This window comes from Rhinolophus sinicus, chromosome 4 (genome assembly GCF_057876585.1).
Source record: "Rhinolophus sinicus isolate RSI-liver-muscle chromosome 4, RSI-T2T, whole genome shotgun sequence".
Taxonomy (NCBI): Eukaryota; Metazoa; Chordata; class Mammalia; order Chiroptera; family Rhinolophidae; genus Rhinolophus; species Rhinolophus sinicus.
The window spans coordinates 100,240,930-100,260,859 of record NC_142504.1 but is presented as its reverse complement, the minus strand read 5'-3'; positions in this window follow the sequence as shown (position 1 = coordinate 100,260,859).

The window sequence follows — 19,930 nt, the reverse complement described above, 5'->3', positions numbered from 1 at the left end:
GGACTTAGAGAAGCCAGAGGCTCTTTTTGGTTTGTTTTCAGCTCCTGACACAGCAATGGCTAATGTCAAGTCTGCAATAGATTCCCAGACCTTCGTCCAAGTGAGATGGAAATTACAAAGCCAGAGCGTATTATAGAGGACATTGCTATTATCTGCAGGCCAATCCAGAATGGAGCCCCAATGTCCCCTTCATTTCCTCTTTAAAACAAAGCAACAACAATAAAACTGTGGCATCAAGCCTCTCTCTTATTCCATAAATAATTAGAGGAACATGATCCTCTTCTGTGACACTCGTCTTGTCCTTGGCTTTTATCCCTGTGGCCAGAACGAGGGTGTATGTTCCATCTGCCAGAAGAGATTCCTCTGCATTCAGTTAGTATGTCCTCATACATCCCAAATATTGGGCCACATTAGCAATTTTAAAATGCCAGTCTGTCTGTTGGTGCTACTGTGCAATGAAGTCTTCACAAGTCCAACAAGAAAACAGAACAATAAAAACAATGCAGAGTTTTTCTTGAGCTAATTGTGTTCAATTAAAAAAAAAAAACTATCCTTTATCCTCATGTATCCTTTCGGGGTATCAAAATTTCATATAAAGGATGATGATAAAAGTACGTTGCTTTTTGTTATTTGGTCAAGTATCGCTTTTTGAAATTTTTCTAAGATGTGAAATCCAAGAGTTTAGGAACCAGCAGTCCATGGTATTAGCCTAAAGCAAAATTGCAGAGTAGATAAAGTTTGACCACGTCACTCTCTTTTCAGAAAACCTACTCTTTCTGGCTACTTCGGAATTCCCTTTAGTTCCTCTGAAAACCTGCCCCTGCCTCTTTGCAATGCTCATTGAGAATTCCATTGACTTTTTCAAGTAATATTTACTAACCAGCTACTAAGTGCCAGGTGTTACAAAAAGGAGTAACAGAACACCTTTGTCCTCAAGACGTCCATAACTCAATGAGGCAGACAGGTCTCTATAAAAAAAAGAAGAAGAAGAAAAAGAAGAGGAAGAAGAGGAAGAAGAGGAGGAGGAGGAGGAGGAGGAGGAGGAGGAGGAGGAGGAGGAGGAGGAAGAGGAAGAAGGAGAAGAAGAAAATCTTAGAACTATACAGGGAAATAGTTGCAAGGCTAGAGAGAAGAGGATCCCTCCCCGCAGAGGAAGGCCCTACGTCCTGAGTAAAATTCCCTGTAGAGAAAGGGAATCACATTCCAACAAAAAGTTACAAAAGCTTTTGAGAGAGGACTGCACCGTTAGAATAAGCCTCCAGGATAGATACACATGCATATTTACACACAGTGTATATATCTCCATAGTGACTATTTGAAAGAGCATGATATCCAGGCTCAATAAGAAAAATCTACCAGGACAAAGATAGGTGGCTATTATCTTGCATGCACACAATTTAAAATGTTTAGGAAAATGCTGATCAGCTGCAATTGGCTATAGTTGGCAAAGAGGGTAGTAGTCAGGTGATTGTAGATGAGAATAACTGGGAAAAGTCATCCATTCAACCAAGTGTCACTCTCAGAACAAAATAATAAATAAATAAATGAATAACTGTAGAAGAGGGGCTTCCATAGGACCTGGTCAAGTCTTAAGACATAGTTGTTAATGTTCAGGCTATAGCAAAAAATAATAATAAAAGAAAGAATCACTCTAGTATTGTTAACTTCTGGGTATAAATTAGTGCCGATGAAGCCTTAGAAATAGAAAGGTACTTTGCTGTCTATGTGTGTTCACTTGCTTCTGCTTAGTTTTTAGTCCAGGAAAAATCTTTTTTTTAAATTATTTTTGTTTTCAATTACAGTTGACATTCAATATTATTTTACATTAGTTTCAGGTGTACAGTGATTAGATATTTATATACTTTATGCAGTGATCCCCCTGATTAGTCTAATATCCACCTGGCACTATACATAGTTGCTCCAACATTATTGACTATATTTTCTATGCTGTACTTTACATTTTGTAACTACCAATTTGTGTTTCTTAATCCCTTTACCTTTTTTACCCTGCTCCCAACATCCCTCTCTTCTGGCAACCAGAAGTTTGTTCTTGGTAGCTCTGAGTCTGTTTCTGTTTTTTTGTTCTTTAAATGCCACAGTTAAGTGAGATCATATGGTATTTGTCTTTCTCAGTCTTCATCCCATAATATCTTGAAGGGCAGTGAATTACATAATCTCTAGCTCGTGTGTACTGGATCTAATAAACCAGTTAGTTCATCTTTTCAGTACCCTTTTCATTGAATCCCTGAAGGTCAGTGTGCTGTGGAAAATCTGAGCCTACTAGACCTCAAGAAAATCTTTCTATTCTACAAATGCCCAATGAACTTACGAAAAAATTGTTTAACTTCACCAGTTATCAAAGAATGCTCTTAAAACAGAAAGAGCATTAAATGGTTTACCTCTCAAATTGTAAAAGAAGAATAAAAATGTTAGTATCTGCTGTTTATGAGGGTATGGGAAGAGTACGCTCTCCTATACTCACGGTGAAATTGAAAATTTTTCCAACCCTCCCGGAGGGCATTTTGATAATGTGTATCAAAAGTCTCACAAAAAATGCACATATCCTTTGACCTAGCAACTTCAACTTTTTGGAATTTGTCCTAAGGAAATAAATGGACATATGCTGAAAATGGAAATAATCTAAACAGAAGTAAAATCTTGTATTCAAATATTATGGTTCATCCATAACATAGAATGAAATGTAGTATTTTAAAGTGTAAATGATAGTCTGTATTTGGTGATGTGAAAAAATGCTCATGATAAATGGAGGTAAGAAAAGTTATAGAACAAATATAAGTGTGGTTCTATTTAAATAAAATATGTATCTTATATACCCAATAATCATATTTATAAAGAAAAAGTTTGAAAACATATAAATCAAAATATTAATATTTACATTAATAGTTATATTAGTATAGGGGGTTATTGATGATTTCATTTTTTTAAAATATTTTTATTTTACATACTTATATGATAAGAGGTAATGGGAGAGATGGGTGGCCAGATGGGGGCTTACTGAAGGCAGACGTAGCACAGTAATGGAGAACAGGTAGTTGGGGCTTGCGCTGTTCCTTATGAAATGTAACAGGTCACTTTCCCTCTTAGGTCCTTGGTTTCCTTGTTTGGAGTATGAAAGGGATTAACTAGACATCCTCCAACTCTATTCTCAGCCCTTTCAGGCCCAGGAGATTCACAGGGGGTACCATGATATTTGAATACCAAGAAGAGACTCACCCCTTGAATTTTAACTACCAAAAATAAAGCCAGAAAACTCATCGCAAAGATATCATTAGAATATATCTTCTCTATTGCTCAATGGCTCCTTCCAATGCAGCTTCTCATTTCCTCTGAGGTTCTTCCCCTCCTTCTCTACAATTTGAATCCAATTTATGCCATTATTCAAGGTGCAATTACAAAGTACGGTGAATGTTTAAATTAAAAAAAAAAAAAACTATTACACTGAAAGACACATTGCCATTCACCCCCCTCAAAATACTCCCCCTCTCTTCAAACACACGTATCCCATCATTCTTGCCACTTTCTGAAGCAGTTCTGGAAGTCCTCTTTCGTGACTATCTTTAGTTGCCCTGTCACAGCTGCCTTGATGTCCTGAATCAATTCAAAACATTTACCTTTCATGGTCATTTTGACTTTGGAGAAGAGCCAGATCCAGCGAATGTGAATGAGGATACCCCATAGTGGTTTTATTCAACAGAAATTGCCATACCAGAAGCAATGTGTGATACAGAGCTTTCCCATTGTGATCACAAAATACGGTGAATGCTGCTGCCGAGTGCCATCCAACAGAAAGGCAGGGATCTTCAATACAGAAAGCAGTCTGTGGAACCTTAGTAACAGTGTGTGACAAGTTTCAACTTGTTCAGTGCAGTCAGTTGGGTGTGAGCTATGGTTAAGAGAAGGTGTGTTTTAAAGTGTGCCCTCAATCATCCTCCATCATGACAACACTCCATGTCACATGGTATATGGCAATTTCTGTCAAATAAAAATTGACAGAATTTTTATGTCAATTTTGTGTGTCCTCATCCATCTTATTCACCAGATCTGGCACATGTGACTTCTGGCTCTTCCCCAAGGTCAAAATGATTCAGGACATCAAGGCAGCCACAACAGCGCAATAAAGACACTCATGAAAGAGGACATCCAGAACTGCTTCAGAAAGAAGCAAGAATGATGAGATAAGTGTGTTCAGAGCGAGTGGGAGTATTTTGAGGGGGATTAATAGCAACATGTCTTTTACTGACCCAGTTGATAAGCGAACGTAACTCTCCTAGTATGGTGATTCTATTTCTGGCCAGGCCTGGCTGTTTACGTAGGCCCTTTCCTGTCGTTGCTAAAAGTAACTGCAAGAGCAATCGACCTTCGTCCAACCTGCTGATGAATATCTGCTAATGGATGGACGTTGGGAGCTCTGGCCACACATCCCAGCAGCCTTCTTCCAGCTCCTGCTCATTAGCCCCTTTCACAGCTGGCTAGGACCAACCAGTGTGGACAGAGCAGCTGGTATGTCTGCTGTCTAGCTAATATCAGTTGCAGTGAAGATATTTTTAACCTTGTTTGGTTTTCCAAGATGAGAAGCAGAGGAAATGTATGCTTTATGGAATTATTGTGGATGCAAACCTGAAAACTGCCTGGCACAGAAGAGCTTTCCAACGAACGCTGGCTATCTCTGTCAGCCCAGGAATTCTGTGATAATAGTGACAACAAACCCCCATCTTCAAAATGGCTCTAATTAAAAATTAGCACATAGCACAGTGCCTAGCACACTGTGTGTGTGTGTGTGTGTGTGTGTGTGTGTGTGTGTGTGAGAATGTGTGTGTGTGTTGTGTGTGGAGAGAGAGAAAGAGGGTGATATTAACATGTTTGGTCTTACATTATAAAGCTGTTCATAATATTTTACTATTTGAAGAAAATCATGGAAATCATGCAAAAATATATTCAAAGAATATCCTTCAAAATTTAAAATGATAATCTGTTAGGTATAATTATGGAGACTTTAGATGTATTATCCCTTTCTGCATTGATTTTTTTTATTATAAGCATTCATTAATCAGAAAATCAGAATTAATTAGAAAAAAAGAAAAGATCTTGTCAGTTGGGTCTTTCCGGCCAGAACACTTCTCAGATCTGTGATATCTGCTTTCTGATGTCAGGACATCGTGCTCCTGCACCAAACAGCTTGTTCTGGAATAACAGCTGTGGCATCCCTGGGTTTCTGAGATGGGCCACTGCCTTTCTTCTACCCTCCTGAAGATTTAGTACATGAAAAAAGAAACTCAGAGCCTAGTCCCTGGCCAGGCTGGTCTGAAGTCAAATAGTGACCCTTCTTATCTGTTCTACTCAGACATAAACCTCTAGGCAGGATCCTGCATATTTCAGCAAACAAAGGAATTAGAAAAATTGTTTTCACAATTTCCTACTTGTGTGATCCTGGAAGCTAAAGTGTATTTGCTTCTAAATTAAAAGGAAGAGAATCAAAGGTCATGGAGGTGATTGGCTTTCCTCCTCCATGAAAAGAACAAGGTGACATGGGTTGACACGTAACAGCAGGGCATTAGAAATGGTATAGGAGCATCCAATTGTAATTAACCTTTGGAACTCCCGGTCCTGTGATGTTACTGAGGCCAGTGTCTTAGCTGGCTTTTAAAAATAATGTCAGAGGACAATGCTCATTCAGATCCCACAATTACACCAGGTGCGCTTACAATTATTAGCACTGTCTATCTTCTCAGACATGGGCAGAGGATTTTTGGCTAGTCCAAAAATAGCACTCTAACACTGATATATGTGACTTGGCTATAAGCTTATTTGTTGGACAAAGCAAGGATGGGGTAGCAGCCAAACTCATTTGTATTGTTCAGCACTTTCCCATTCAGAAATGGCTCTCCTTTCTACTTTCACGTAATTTCTATAGTATTCTGTGAGGTAGGTTATTTATCTTCCCATTGCACAGATGTGAAACCCAAGGCTCAGAGAGTTTAAGTGAGTTGCCCAGTATGCGAATCTCTGGTCTCATCCTATGTGTTGGATCAGTGGCTGCTTATTGGACTCACTCAGAGAGCTTTTAAAAAAATAATGATGTCAGGGGACACCAATCTCCCCCACCCCCACCCCCACCCCGGAAATAGATTCTGCTTTAACTGGGGCGTAGGAATTGTTATTTTTCCTAAGATTTCCTCAGTAGACTCAAAAATGCAGCCAAGTCTGGGAATCAACCTGGTAGATGAAAACTGTGACCCACTGTAGTGTGTCATACACAGAAGAGGCTGTTCTATGACACTAGGAACCTTTTCCACCAAAGAAGGATGAAGACAGATGAGTTCAGGCTGTGTGCCAGTTGAATAAGTGATTGCCTACTTGGTATAATGTGATGACCAATAAAAGATATTCCCAATCTAAAAAGAATTCTCCTCTGTCCCTTCCCTGTGCCTGCAACAGTGAAGAGCTGAAGGGCGAGTACAGGGTCAGAGTCTGGGAGGCCCCTGTTAGGCCAGACATTGCTCATTCAATGGGTAGCTCATGGGCAGGCCCAGAGGTCTCAATGAAGAGACAGTATGGTGTAGGCAGCGGGGAGGCCCCTGAGGATCTTCGAGCAGCAGTGTAGACGCACTCTTATAATGTAACAACCTCTGCGGTTATATGGGTGTATATGGGCAGAGAAATATCTTTGAATATGCCCCCATCCCAACGTTGTTCTGCTAAATGTTTAATAAACAAGTGAGGGCAGGAATAGAAGTTCTGAGTTGTAGTGTTTTCCAACTGCTACGGGATAAATACTCTCACCGTGGCCAATTTTTAGCCACCACAATGATGTCACTAAATACTGAGTTAGGAAGAGATGGACAGCATCATACCATTATATAGTATTTATACCACACAGATACAATAAACATATAACCTTAAGAGTACAGATAGGAGTAAAATGTTGTAAAATAATTAGGAAAGATGAGTGTTACCACTTTTTAAAATATAATGTGTTTTATTAGTTTATATAATTTAGTTTTTAATAAAGGTTGAGTTTAATAGCCAGCTAATAAAATTTACGAAAATTTTAACAACTGATTCTCAGGAACCAGTACAATCTGACGCCAGCACACCACTGATCCACCCCCATATGATCATTAGTGTCATTATTTGAAGGAAAAGCTTGGGAAGGTCCTAATGAATATCATACATTATGCCTGAGAAGGGCAATACAGTCATCCAATAGAATCCATAAAAAATTTATGGCAAATTAATTTGTTAGATTGACTGACGAATAATTTTGTAATATCCTGGAAGAAATGGCAAATAAAGAAGAAGCCTCGGTATCCTTATAAATAATACTATGGAGATAATAATACCAAAAGTCAATAAGGTACATAAAGCACAGTGACAAAAACATAGCAATCCCTAAATATAATAAATGACAGTCACTTTTACTTTTGTTTGGAGTGGGCAAGAAAATTAACATTTAATGCACATTTAATACTTGCTAGACATTTAATACTATGCTAACACTTCTGAATGCTATTGTGATAGCAAGAAATTTGGCAAATGGAATAGGAGTTACACGATTACAACTAGTCTTCGTCACATCCGCTGAATGTAAGTTAGACAAACAGGACAGTAAATATGCAAGGTATGGCTATTAAGTTCGGTAACTTGTTGCAACGAAGTTGCTAACCTTTTTTGATATCAGAGGGATTATTCATTATGAATTTGTACCAACTGGACAAACAGTTAACCAAGTTTACCATTTGGAAGTGCTGAAAAGGCTGCATGAAAAAGTTAGACGACCTAAACTTTTCACTAACAATTCATGGCTCTTGCATCACCACAACGCACCAGCTCACACGGCACGGTCTGTGAGGAAGTTTTTAGACAGTAAACAAATAACTGTATTGGAATACCCTCCCTACTCACCTGATCTGATCTCCAATGACTTCTTTCTTTGCCCAAAGATAAAGGAAATATTGAAAGGAAGACATTTTGATGACATTCAGGACATCAAGAGTAACACAATGACAGCTCTGATGGCCATTCCAGAAAAACAGTTCCAAAATTGCTTTGAAGGGTGGACAAGGCGCTGGTATCAGAGCACAGCTTCCCAAGGGGGGTACTTCAAAGTGATATTCAGCAATGAGGTGTGTAACATCTTTTCCAGGATGAGTTCATGAACTTAACTGTGCGACCTCATATGTAGCACACAGTGATCAAAGCAAAAGACATGAAATAGACAATAAACTGATGGAACATGGAAGTAAGCTACAAGGACCTGGAGTAGAGGGAATAAGGAGAGATGCACAAAGGGAAAATAGTTGTGTCTTGAGTTGCATCTTGAGGACTAAGGAAGAGTCTTTTGGTCATAACCAGTGGCCCTTCTGTTGTAAAAAACTAAAACAAAATAAAAAGCTTACACAAAGACTCAGAAAGGCTTAGAAGGTATATTCAAAGATCCTTTGATGAAGTCTAGGCTGTGTGATGGATAGATGTTGTAAAGAAGACCTGAAAGAACCTTGCCAAGGAGTTGGGACACTACTCTGTTGACTATACAGGCTTTAACAAGGGGGAGTGAAATTTTAGATGTTAAAGTGTATGTTTTAGAAGACACTCTTGGTTACCCTGAAAACAGTGTAGCAAATTCACATATTAAATTTGTTAGGTAGATGTACTGGGGGAAGACACAGTTGGGAGACAATTTGAATTTTCCAGGTAATAGATGGAAAAGTTTAGAATGACACCCTTACTATTGTTCAAAGAAGTAGAGAAAGAGTCGACTGGAAAAATATTTAGAGGATAAAATCAGTAAGACTTGTGGCTGCTGGGTATGAGTGGGAAGATAGAAAGAGGAACAGAAGATGAGTCAGAGATTTCTAACTTGGGTAAATATGGTGGACTGTGATGATATTAACAGAAACAAGGAAAGCAGTAGAAGTAACAAGTTTTCAGAAACATACTATGAAAAAGCCCAGTGGGAAGACTAAACTCAGTGAATACAAACACCGGGATTATTCCTGTTTCATTTCCTACCTTGCGTTGTGACCTAGGAATTTCTTTACTCAAGGTCAAGTCAGGCAAATAGAGCAATGCATATGAAAGGGCTTGGGAAAAAAATGTATGAGAATATATGCAAATGAGAATCAACGTTACTATTTATTCAACAACAGCATATTTTATCAAGCTCCCAGGACCCTAGGAGCTTGTGCCAAAGTGTCCCCGAGTCTAGCCTTCTCGCCTCCTGACCAGCAGCTGGGACAGGGAAAATAAAGAGGCCCAACTGCAGAGCAGTCATCTTTCCTCTTTACCCAGAAAAGTATTTAAAAAATACTTATTGGGACTGGAACTGAGGGCAGAGAATCAGAATCTGCTTTCTATGGCAGAGACAAACTAGCCAGGGTGGCTCCAGAGAGGAAGGCAGGAGGAGAGAGAAAGACCTAAAAGATGAGATGACCCTATACTGGATCAGGATATAAGATGGACTTGTCGGGAGCACAGAGCTAAACCGGGGCATGAACCCAGGGACGTGGCCAAGAACAAGGCAGGAAAGTACAGAGGAAACAGGAATTTTGGATGAATAGACTTAGAGGACAAATCCACTCACAGAAGTCAGACTGAAGTTGATCATAAAAGTGACTGAGGTAGCGAGCAGAGAGCAGCTCTGCTGAGATCAGAGGCAGCACTGCATTCAGAAGGAGTATTCCCGCAGAAGTATTTCTCACTTCCCATGCCTCTCTGCTTTGGCAGAGTGCCATGGGATTCCCTAGGCAGCTCAACTCAGTCCTAACAAGCAACAATCATCAGATGGGGTGAGGCTTTCCTTCCAGTTCAGGAGTTTCACTAAGGACAAATCATCTTTGGGATGGGTGGACTCTCTGGGCTGTTCAAGTCATAGTAACTGAATATATTTCCCAACACTGGGCCAGGAGTCCTGGCACTGGGGTTTTTGATCAAGATTCTGATGCTAATTAAAGTAATGGCACCTAGCAGGGGTTATGGCAAATGGCTTCTACTGCAGGAGCACACTCGAGGTGATGACCTGAGAAAATTAAAACCACAAAAGTCTTTCCCAGTTTCTGGAGGAGATCATCTAATAGATCAGATTTTTAAGAATTAAGAAAGTATAATCAAACATAAATCAATCTCAAGAATTAATCAACTAAGTACAGGCTCGGTAGGGACCAGACATCCAACTCTGACCTTGAACAAGGCACTTCCCTTTCCTGGATCTCAGGCACAGTTGTTTAGAAAATGAAGACATTGTGTCACGGCGTCCCTTACTGTCCTTCTAGTTGGTTTGAGGAATATAAATAAAGCCAGCAGGATTTGAAATGAAAACTAGTATATTTCACTCCTTCATTCCACCTCTACATATATGCTGACCACACGGCCCTGTGTTGGAAGAGATTTTAATCTCACAAATTAAGAGAAAATGCCTGACATTTTTGCGGTTGGGTAAGGAAACTTATCTGAAAAGATAGGGCCTCCTCCAGCCTCGGCCCACGTGTGGTTCCTAAAAAGACAGTTCCAACAGCACATATGCTGGCTTCCACAATGAAAGTTGTGTACCGTAATGCCACAAGGATTGCAATTTCTCACTCACCCGATAGCTTCTCGTTAAAGGACGCAAGAGGCAATGGCTGGCGCAAAGGTGACTGGCTGATTTCTTTGTCAGCTACCGTGTGTCTGCTCTCACAGCTCTTGGCCAGGGTGGGTAACATCGAGTCCTGAAGTGGCAGCCTGGGCCCAGCCTGGAGTATTGCCCTGAACGAAGAGCCTCACTGTGTGGCCTGTAATGCCACTGACACGGGCAAGAAGAAAAAGAAAAAAAGTTTAAAACACTCACACTTTCTATGTTCTCCGTAAGCAGTACAGCTGTGTAAAAGAAGAAAACACATTAGCAAAATTCACTTTTAAGAAAAAAAAAGCGTATGTTCTTTGTAAGTGCCACGGAAGTACTAAGTTCTAACTAAAGTGCTATACAATATGGTAGCCCCTGAGCCCATGTGGGTATTTGAATTTCAATTAATTAAAACCAGTAAAATGAAAACTTCAGTGCCTTAGTCACAATACCACATTTTTGGTGTTCAATAGCCACATGTGGGGAGCAGTTACCATGCTGGGCAGGGCAGCTATAACACATCTCCATCATTGTAGAAAATTCTACTGGCTAGAGCTGGTCTAAAGAGCTGAACAGAGTGCAGAACAATAATCCATAAAACAATGAGTCAGCTTCCCAACTCACTTTTTACCTAGGACAAAAGTTTACTTTTTACACTTTGTTGACTAATCCTCTACCTCTTCTGTTTTCTTTAGCTTTGATAGTTTACTTCACAGCTTACACTCCGCTGTTAAGTAATGAAGTCACAGCACTAAAACATAAAAGCAGCACTTCCTCAGTCTTGAGGACACGTCTGGGCGCCGTGCTGTCTTGGAGACTCAGTTTTCTCCTAGGCATCTATCTCTACAGCTCAGCGCCTTCTGGGCTCCACAAGCCAAGTCCTCACTTCCGTCTTTCTGCTCTCACTGTCTCTAACCTCCACTGTTTAATTACTTCCCTCAGGTTTTCACTGACTGCGTGACTCAGCAAAATGACTTTTTCAACGAGCTTTCAGAATGAACTATTCAGCCCACATGCAAACTGTGACTGAGACTGATTCTTTAAGTAAACAAACCAAGACTTATAGATCAAATTAGTGTTTTTATTCAAAATAATCACCCTAGCCGGTAACATACTTCTTCCAATTATTCAGCCATTGCTCCAGTCACAGCTAGAGCATTTCTTAGGGAATCGGCCAGCAGAATATAAGCATAAAATTGAATTTTCTTTGTGGAGGGATGCGGCTAACTTCCTCCCCTCACCTCTTTAGGATAGCTCCTTGAAAACTAAGAGGTCACAGAACTTTTGATTTTACAAAGCAAGGTCATAGGTCATCTTACTCTTGGAAAGTGAAGCATATACCTCCAAAATTAACACAAGAGTCTCTCATGAGGAGCATAGGAGACAATCACAAGGCGTATTTATCTGCCTCTCATAGAGATGAGATGTTTTTATTTTTCTTCCTTCCATTTACTGTACGAATGTGTGATCATTTCTGTCCAGACTTCATAGCCACCTCTATGCTGCCTAACATACATGTAAATCTCAGAATATTTACCTAGTAATTAAAACTTTCTCCTACATTGTTACAGAGGGGTCTTCTGCTGGCAGCATTGTTATTTGCTATAGACTATAGACTAAATGTTTGTGTTCTCCCCACCCCCCCAAAAAACAAACAATTTATATGTTGAATTCTAATCCCCAATGTAATGGTATCAGGAGCTGGGGCCTTTGGGAAGTGATCGGATCATGGGGGTGGAGCCCTTATGAATGGGATCAGTGCCCTTATAAAAAAAGACATGAGAGTGATGAGATGGTCCCTCTCTCCACCATGTGCAAATACAAGGAGAAGACAGCCATCTGCAAACCAGGAAGAGGGCTCTCATCAGACACCAGAGGTGCCAGGGCCTTGATCTTGGACTTCTCAGCCTCCAGGACTTTGAGAAATAATTTTCTGCTGTGTAAGCCACCCAGTCTATGGAATTATCTTATGGAAGCCTGAGCTGACTGAGACAGTATTATTTCCCCAATACATGTGACACGTGCATTTAAGTATTTTCAACTTGTGTGTTCACAGGCAAATTTGATTCTTGGATCCCCTTCAAAAGTCACCCGGAATTTGAGTAGTAAAGGGGATGATCATACAGAGTGTGGAATCAAAAATGAGGTAGGTTTTTTGCCTGTTTGTTTTCTAAATATGACTCGCACATTAACTTATAAGAGTACATCTTTGGAGAGGATGGAAACTTGGGTGCATTTGTTAAACAATAAATGAACAGCCCCCGATACTTACTCGATACTTACACCATGTTGTAATACATACACGTATTTGAAAAACATAAACAGATTTTTTTCCATAAGCTGTAATCTTTTCCCTTATTTTCATACACGTCCGTAAAGTAAATGAACTACTTCATTGAAGATAGCAGATCATTCCTTGCAATAATTTGCAGATACCAACGCCTCTGTCAAAGAACATGTGTTTACCTTAACCCTGCTAACACTTCTGATTTAACTCTGTTAAATCTACCATTAAGATGTCAAAAGAATAGGAAAGGCTAATTTTGTATCATTTCCCCCCTATGCTGAGGACCCATCTTTGGCAGTGTACAGAACATAAAATCAGCTACAGTTTTTGCCCACAGACTCATAACCTGAATTTGACTAATAGCCTTGATGCGAACATAAAGCAAGAAGAGAGACTCCAGCCCTGGAGAGAAAGATGTCGGCAAGACTGAACAGCGGCCCCACCACCTCTCGCTGGCTGTAGACGTGGCAGGCGAATCTGGTGGCATGTGCACCGGCCTCTGAGGTGACACAGTGCTGTGTAACACACAGCACTCGCCTGAGCTGCCTGTGGGTCCGGTTGCCACTGAGAAAGGAGTGTGGTCAGACAGACACAACAGCTTGCCAGGAGTTTGGACACCCAGGTTCTGGGGACGGCTTCTCCACCAATAAAGCAGTATGACCTGAACATGACCCAGGTTCCCCCTGCACCCCAGCAGCTGTGACTGTGACATGAGGGGGACGTCATGACCCCCCAGGATCCTTCAACCTCGATACTACTATGACTCTGTAAGATTCAAGCTTGATTTCTCTAATTTGACAGACCCTAAGAGTCATCTGTGGCACTGGTTTAAAAAATAAATACAGATCGTTCATCTTTACCCCCAAAATCTTCAGGAGACAAAGCAGGAAATTTTAACTAGAGACTCATGTGACGTTGCTGCTGAACACTGATGTGTATCAAGGGACCCCAAGCCTCCACTGTCCTACCCAGCTTTGACCTAATTTCAGAATAAAAGGCAGCAAGCTGTGTCCATGTTCCTATTTCACAAATATGCCTGGAGAGGACCATTTTAGCATCCAAAGAGCAGAGCCATTTTGCTCCTTGTTATTTTTTCTATTGGATAAAGCAATGAATCTCTAAACCTGTCCAGGGGCTTCATTAAATCTATTTTCATTTTAAATGAGGAAAAACAAATGCTGTTTGCAGGCATTTTAAGTTTGTTTGGCGCTAAGGCAAAAATAGATGTTTTTCCCAGAAGAAAGGGACAAGGAGGAAGATATGAAGGAAAGGAAATGGAACTCAAATCTGGCTGCAAAATAACCTTTGTTACCTGTGATCCCCGGAATGCCAAAATAGACAATCAAATGGATGACAGTCAAGTGGATAACGGCTGAGCTCCTTCCTGTTGCCAAATGATGACTCAATTGGTTCTGTGTCCAGTTGTGAGGTCGGCCAAGACCTTTGTAACACAGGCTTATGGGAAAAGAAGGGAAAGCAGCAGGTCTGCCAACACCAACCCAGCTCTAGCTTACTGCTGTGGGAATGGCCAATGAAGGGACCAAATCAGGGTATGCAGAGCAGTCTAGCCAACCTGGGCTCAAATTCAGTAACAGCTGCATCTAGTGAGGTCGTGGACAAAGACGAAAGGGTAATGATTCCCTACACAAGTCACAAGAGTAGGCATTCAGATCCTTTAGCAGACTTCAAGGGCCTTTCTAACGATGTAACACACAAGTACACATGCATTTTGGGTTCCTGCATGCCTAAAGTGATACATCCACTATGCCCTTCAGGATACTGAGTGGCCTTCTGAAAACAGAAAGAATGAATCTGGCTCTCATAGACGGAGATGTTGTGGAGGCATCTCAATAAAAGATTTTTTTTTTAAAGGGATGAATTGTCCAGATCTTTGTATGACACAAATAATCTCACTTATTTGGCAACTCCATGCCTGCAAGGAATCTCAGATTTTAACTGGTGCCTGAGATACAACCAGTATCTGACCTTATCATGCTTCCTTTGCTTTTTAAATGATTTGAGACATATTTGGATCAGATACTCAGACTGACCAATAAGTAAACGGTCAAAAGCCAGTTTGAATGGCCGCAAAAACCATAAAACTGACCTACATGAGGAAACTGGGTGGAGCTGCAAGAGGTCATCTCAGCAGAGGAATGCATTGTCTGACTTCCCTTTCGTGGTCCTGTTCTGGAGGGTGAAAGCTGGACCCACAGTTACTGGGTGGCGCTGGAAGAGGGATGTCTAGGCTCTGATAGCTGACTCAGCTGAGACAGCACTTTCGCTGACGTGTAGAGTATTCCTGTAGAAACACTTCATCCTTTTCGTTAAATGTCATAAATCTCCTCTTGTTTAAGTGGTAAATGGCTTGCTTTTGGCAAAGCTTTAAAGAGAACTAATCGATACCTGTGATCATGGAGAAGAAAGAAATTGGTCATATACTCATTTATAGATATTACCTTCCAAGAGTGGCAGACATTAGATGAGGGGAGGGCCCCATACTCTGAATAAAGACCCTTCTGCAGGCCCCAGAGAGGAGATAGAATGACAAAATCCAAACCAGGTACTGGAGGCATAAGGTACAAGAACTAGTCCTGGGAGAGGGGCTGGAAAGAGCTACACACCATGTTCAACCTCCATCTAGTTTCAGTTGAGGGCAAGAGTCTGGTCCAAGAAACAGATGAGAAAAAGAGTCCAATCATATAAATATGACAAAGACTGGGTTAGGGACTCCTCCACTGAAGCAACACAATGGTACCCAGAGAGCACAGCCAGGCATACGGCAGAAATGACAAGCAGGTGGCGCCATATGCATTGCATTTTTTAGTGCCACTCTTGGTGAGAGTTGGCTATGGGACTAGTTGAAAGCATCAGTACAACTGGGTAATAGCTGGGGAAGGACCAATGAAAGACCCTTCAAGAACTGAGGCTTGTGGTTTACAGAAGCTACTGATAGCAACACTTTGCAGACTTACTGCAGTTATTTCCAAGGCCAGATCTGATTGAACACTATTTAAGTAGCCGTAAATCTAAGTCATATAAAAAAAGAAGCATTTACTCTTCATAAGGAAACTATTGCTTATTGTTCAATTTCACCCCACATCAGTATATTTACAAATGTATAAAGATGGTGAGATTCAGGCCCTAGCATTATTAAAAATCTAACTTCCTAAACTATCAGTAAGTAAAGATAAGACAGTAGACCCTCCCAAAAAGACAATTTGGTGCTCAAAAAAATTTCTATGCAATGACAGCATTAGAAAGTTAATATAGTTGGGGGTGGGAGATGAGGGTAACGGAAAAGAAAGTTAATATAGTCACTGGTATATACACAAATGTAGTTGTTCTTATACCATTATGAATAACCCAAATGAGAAATTCTACCAATTGTATCAATGGTATCTGTAAGATATAAGAAGTGGCCCACAATTGGATGACATCAAACCACTTCTTATATGCTCAGGAGTATATAGCTCTTCCCCCTTAGTTCCAACCTTTCTATTTCTCCAGTCTCCTGCAACCACATCGAATAACATCTCTCGAGCCTTGTATTCCTGGCTTCAATCCAAATGCAAATTCATTCCTACAGGGTCTCTGGGAGACAACTAGCTTCTTGGAGATAATCTCACAATACAGACATGGCCCAGGTGATAGAACAGACTGCAACTCAGGACTAGACCATGAGGTTTACATCTTATCATAGAACAAGAAGAAAGTAGAGTCTTCAAGTATCTGCTATTAATAAAATTATTTGCAAAATACATCTCTAAAAAAGAACGTATATCCAGAATACATAAAGACCTTTCAAAACTCAATAAGAAGAAAATAAAAAGCCCAATAAAAATTGGGCAAACGGTTTGAACAGATACTTCACCAAAAAAAGATATACAAATGGCAATTAAGTACATGAATGCATGCTCAGTATCATTAGTAATTAGAGAAATACAAATCAAAACCATAATGAGATACCACCATACATTTATTAGAATAGCTACATTTAAAAAGAAATTTTAAAGACAATACCAAATGCTGGCAACGATGTGGAGCATTACAAGTTCTTATACACATTGCTGGTGGGAATGCAAAATGGTATGATCTCTTTGGAAAATTGGCAGTTTCTCATAAAGTTAAGCATACACTTACCATATGACCCACTAATCTCACTTTTAGATATTTAACTAAGAATAATGAAAACTTATGCTCACACAGAAACTGTCCACAAAAAAACACTGTATAATTGCCCAAAACTGAAACAATCCAATGTCCAATAATTCATGAATCGCTAAACAAACTTTGGTACATGCATACAATGGAATACCACTCAACGATAAAAAAGAGACAAACTATTGATCACACAGCAACATGGGTGAATTTCAAAAGCATTATGTGAGTGAAAGAAGCCAGATTCAAATGCTACATTCCACATAATTTCATTTACAAGGCTGTCTTGAATAGGAAAAAATGTAGGAACAAAAAATCCAATCCTGGTTCCAGAGGCTGGGGACAGCACACAGGGTTGACTACAAAGGAACAGTGGGAAGGGATAGTTGAGGTGATAGGATAGTTCTGTATCTTGATTATGAAAGTGGTTATGAAACTATATACATTTGTCAAAGCACACATAACTGTATACCACAAGGAGTTAATTTTACTATACGTAAAAAAAATGAATAAAATACAGCAAGCTTTAAAATTTTATCAAAATGGTTTATAAAAGTCAAGACCAATATGCAATTGTCAGGTTGGAAACTTAAATCAGGACACATTTTATCCCATAGCAACATGATCTGGGAAGTGACTAAGGGTTAATTTCCTTTTTTCAATGCTCTACCTTGAAGAATCTTTGTCCAAGTCATCAAAACCTCAAGGTGAGAAGTTGGGCCAATCTTCAGGACACCCCGGAAGAGTCTCCATGTTCTAGATGCAGTGAGAGGCAGTGGGATATCTCCAATGGGCATTAGAGATCCCTGCCTCAGTCTGCCCGAACTGGTCCAGTCTGATTTCCACTAACTGAAGACCAAATGCATTCAATTCCTGCATATGTTGAAGCTTATCAAGAGCTTCTAATCCCTTATTATGAGTAACTTACAAATAAAACATGTGTCCTCCTCTGAAGTTAAAAAAGAAATAGGATTAGTCCCTAGTTCTTGAGACTGATTCTCAAAGTAGCATAAAAAAAAAGAAAAGAAAAGAAAGAGAGAAAACCATAAAGTCTGCAAAGACTCAAACAATTGGAGGAAATGAAAGAATTATGACATGATTTTTTAATGTATTCATTAAATAAGAAACAGAGAACAAAATAAACACCCAAAGACATACTTCCTTCTAAGGCCCAAGTTTCCTCTAATACTCCTTTCAAAATCTCAAAGATTTTGAAATAACTCACCCTCCTATACACCTGCCTGTACTCAACCATCTTCACCTGTGAAAATCCTACCCATTCTTCAAGATGCAACTCAAAAGAAAGTTAGACATTCAACCTGAAATAACTTTGGAAATAGGTTTTCTGGTATAGTTCTAGAAACTGGGCAAAATCCAAAGTCAATAACTCATAGTCTTATGTGAAATCATCAGAACATTATAAAATTAAAAGAAGTCTACATCAGTGGTTCTCGCACTTTATCATTTGTTAGGATCAGAGGGAGGACCAGTGAAATCACAGGCTTGCTGAATGGGTCTCACCCCCTCAGTTTCCAATTCAGTTGGTCTGAATGGGGCCTGAGAATTTCCATTTCCAACAAGCTCCCAAGAGATGCTGAGGCTGCTGGTCTGGGAACATAATCTAAGAATCACTGCCCTATGTATTGCAAAAATCAAGTGAGATAATACATGTAAAATTGTTTCCTAAGGTATAAATTGCTATATTAGTGTAAGGAATCTTGCTTTTATTATAATGCATACACTGAATCCTTTAAAAAGACTTCTTTGTCCCCCCCAAGTAGATTTTAGCAGTTTTTTTCTTTGAAAACCTATAATACTTTGTACTTCATTTCTTATGCTGCCAGTAGTCTAAGATTGAAGTCATTTATATTCTGTTTTTATTATACCAACTAGACTTCATTGAGATCAGGATTGTTCAGACCCCTGCAGTGCACAGCAGACTGTCTTATACACAATGGGGATTCAGGGTAATAACTTCTTAAACTGAGTTGAACATCCTTTATTATAAGAATATGCTCTGCTTTCTGGTGGTTGCAATGAAAATACAGCGGGAAGATATTACAAAGCACAACAATATATTTATTTGCCTGAATTGGATGTCTAAAATCACAATGAAACTGATACTCAATTATCTATTCAAACAAAATATGGACGTTGAAAAAACTGTGCACTGTACTTACGTAAGTGTTAGTTGCTAAGTATCGAGTTTATGGGCATGCATTTTAAAATTTGGATGTAAGTTTCATGATCAATAATGTAAATCTTCCATGTATGACCTTTATCCCATGAGTAAATCTGCAGAGTCGGCCACAGGTATGAGAATGGTGACTTTGTTTCTACTAAAAGAGCAAAATTCCTATACAAACACACACAAGGCTCCTGGCTGTGATAATGGCGGGCCAGTCCTTCCCGCCTTAAAGAAACTGAACATACCCGCTCTAAAGGAAGAACAGACCGCTGATTTTAAGCTATGAGTGGCCCCTAAGCATTAAGGTGTTCTTTGCATTTTAACAGCAAAGCTTTTTTTGTTCAAGGCAAAGGAACTGAGCCATGATTATGGAAATGCAAGCATCAATGACCCCATGGCATTGGATATTAAGGGAAGGAAAGTCTTTTTTCCAACACCCTAAAATGATGTTCTTGTTGATGGTTACTTATTTTGCCCCCACAGAAAGTCAAACTCTGTCTAAGGGAACTAGTAAAATTGAAAAATAAAATTCTGAAATGAACCTTTGCCTTTCGTGACTTATTTGTTTGCTACAGGAGTCCCCCTTTATCCACAGAGGGATATATTCCAAGACCCCCAGTGGATGCCTGAAACCGCAGATAGTACCAATCCCTATTTACACTGTTTTTTCCTATAT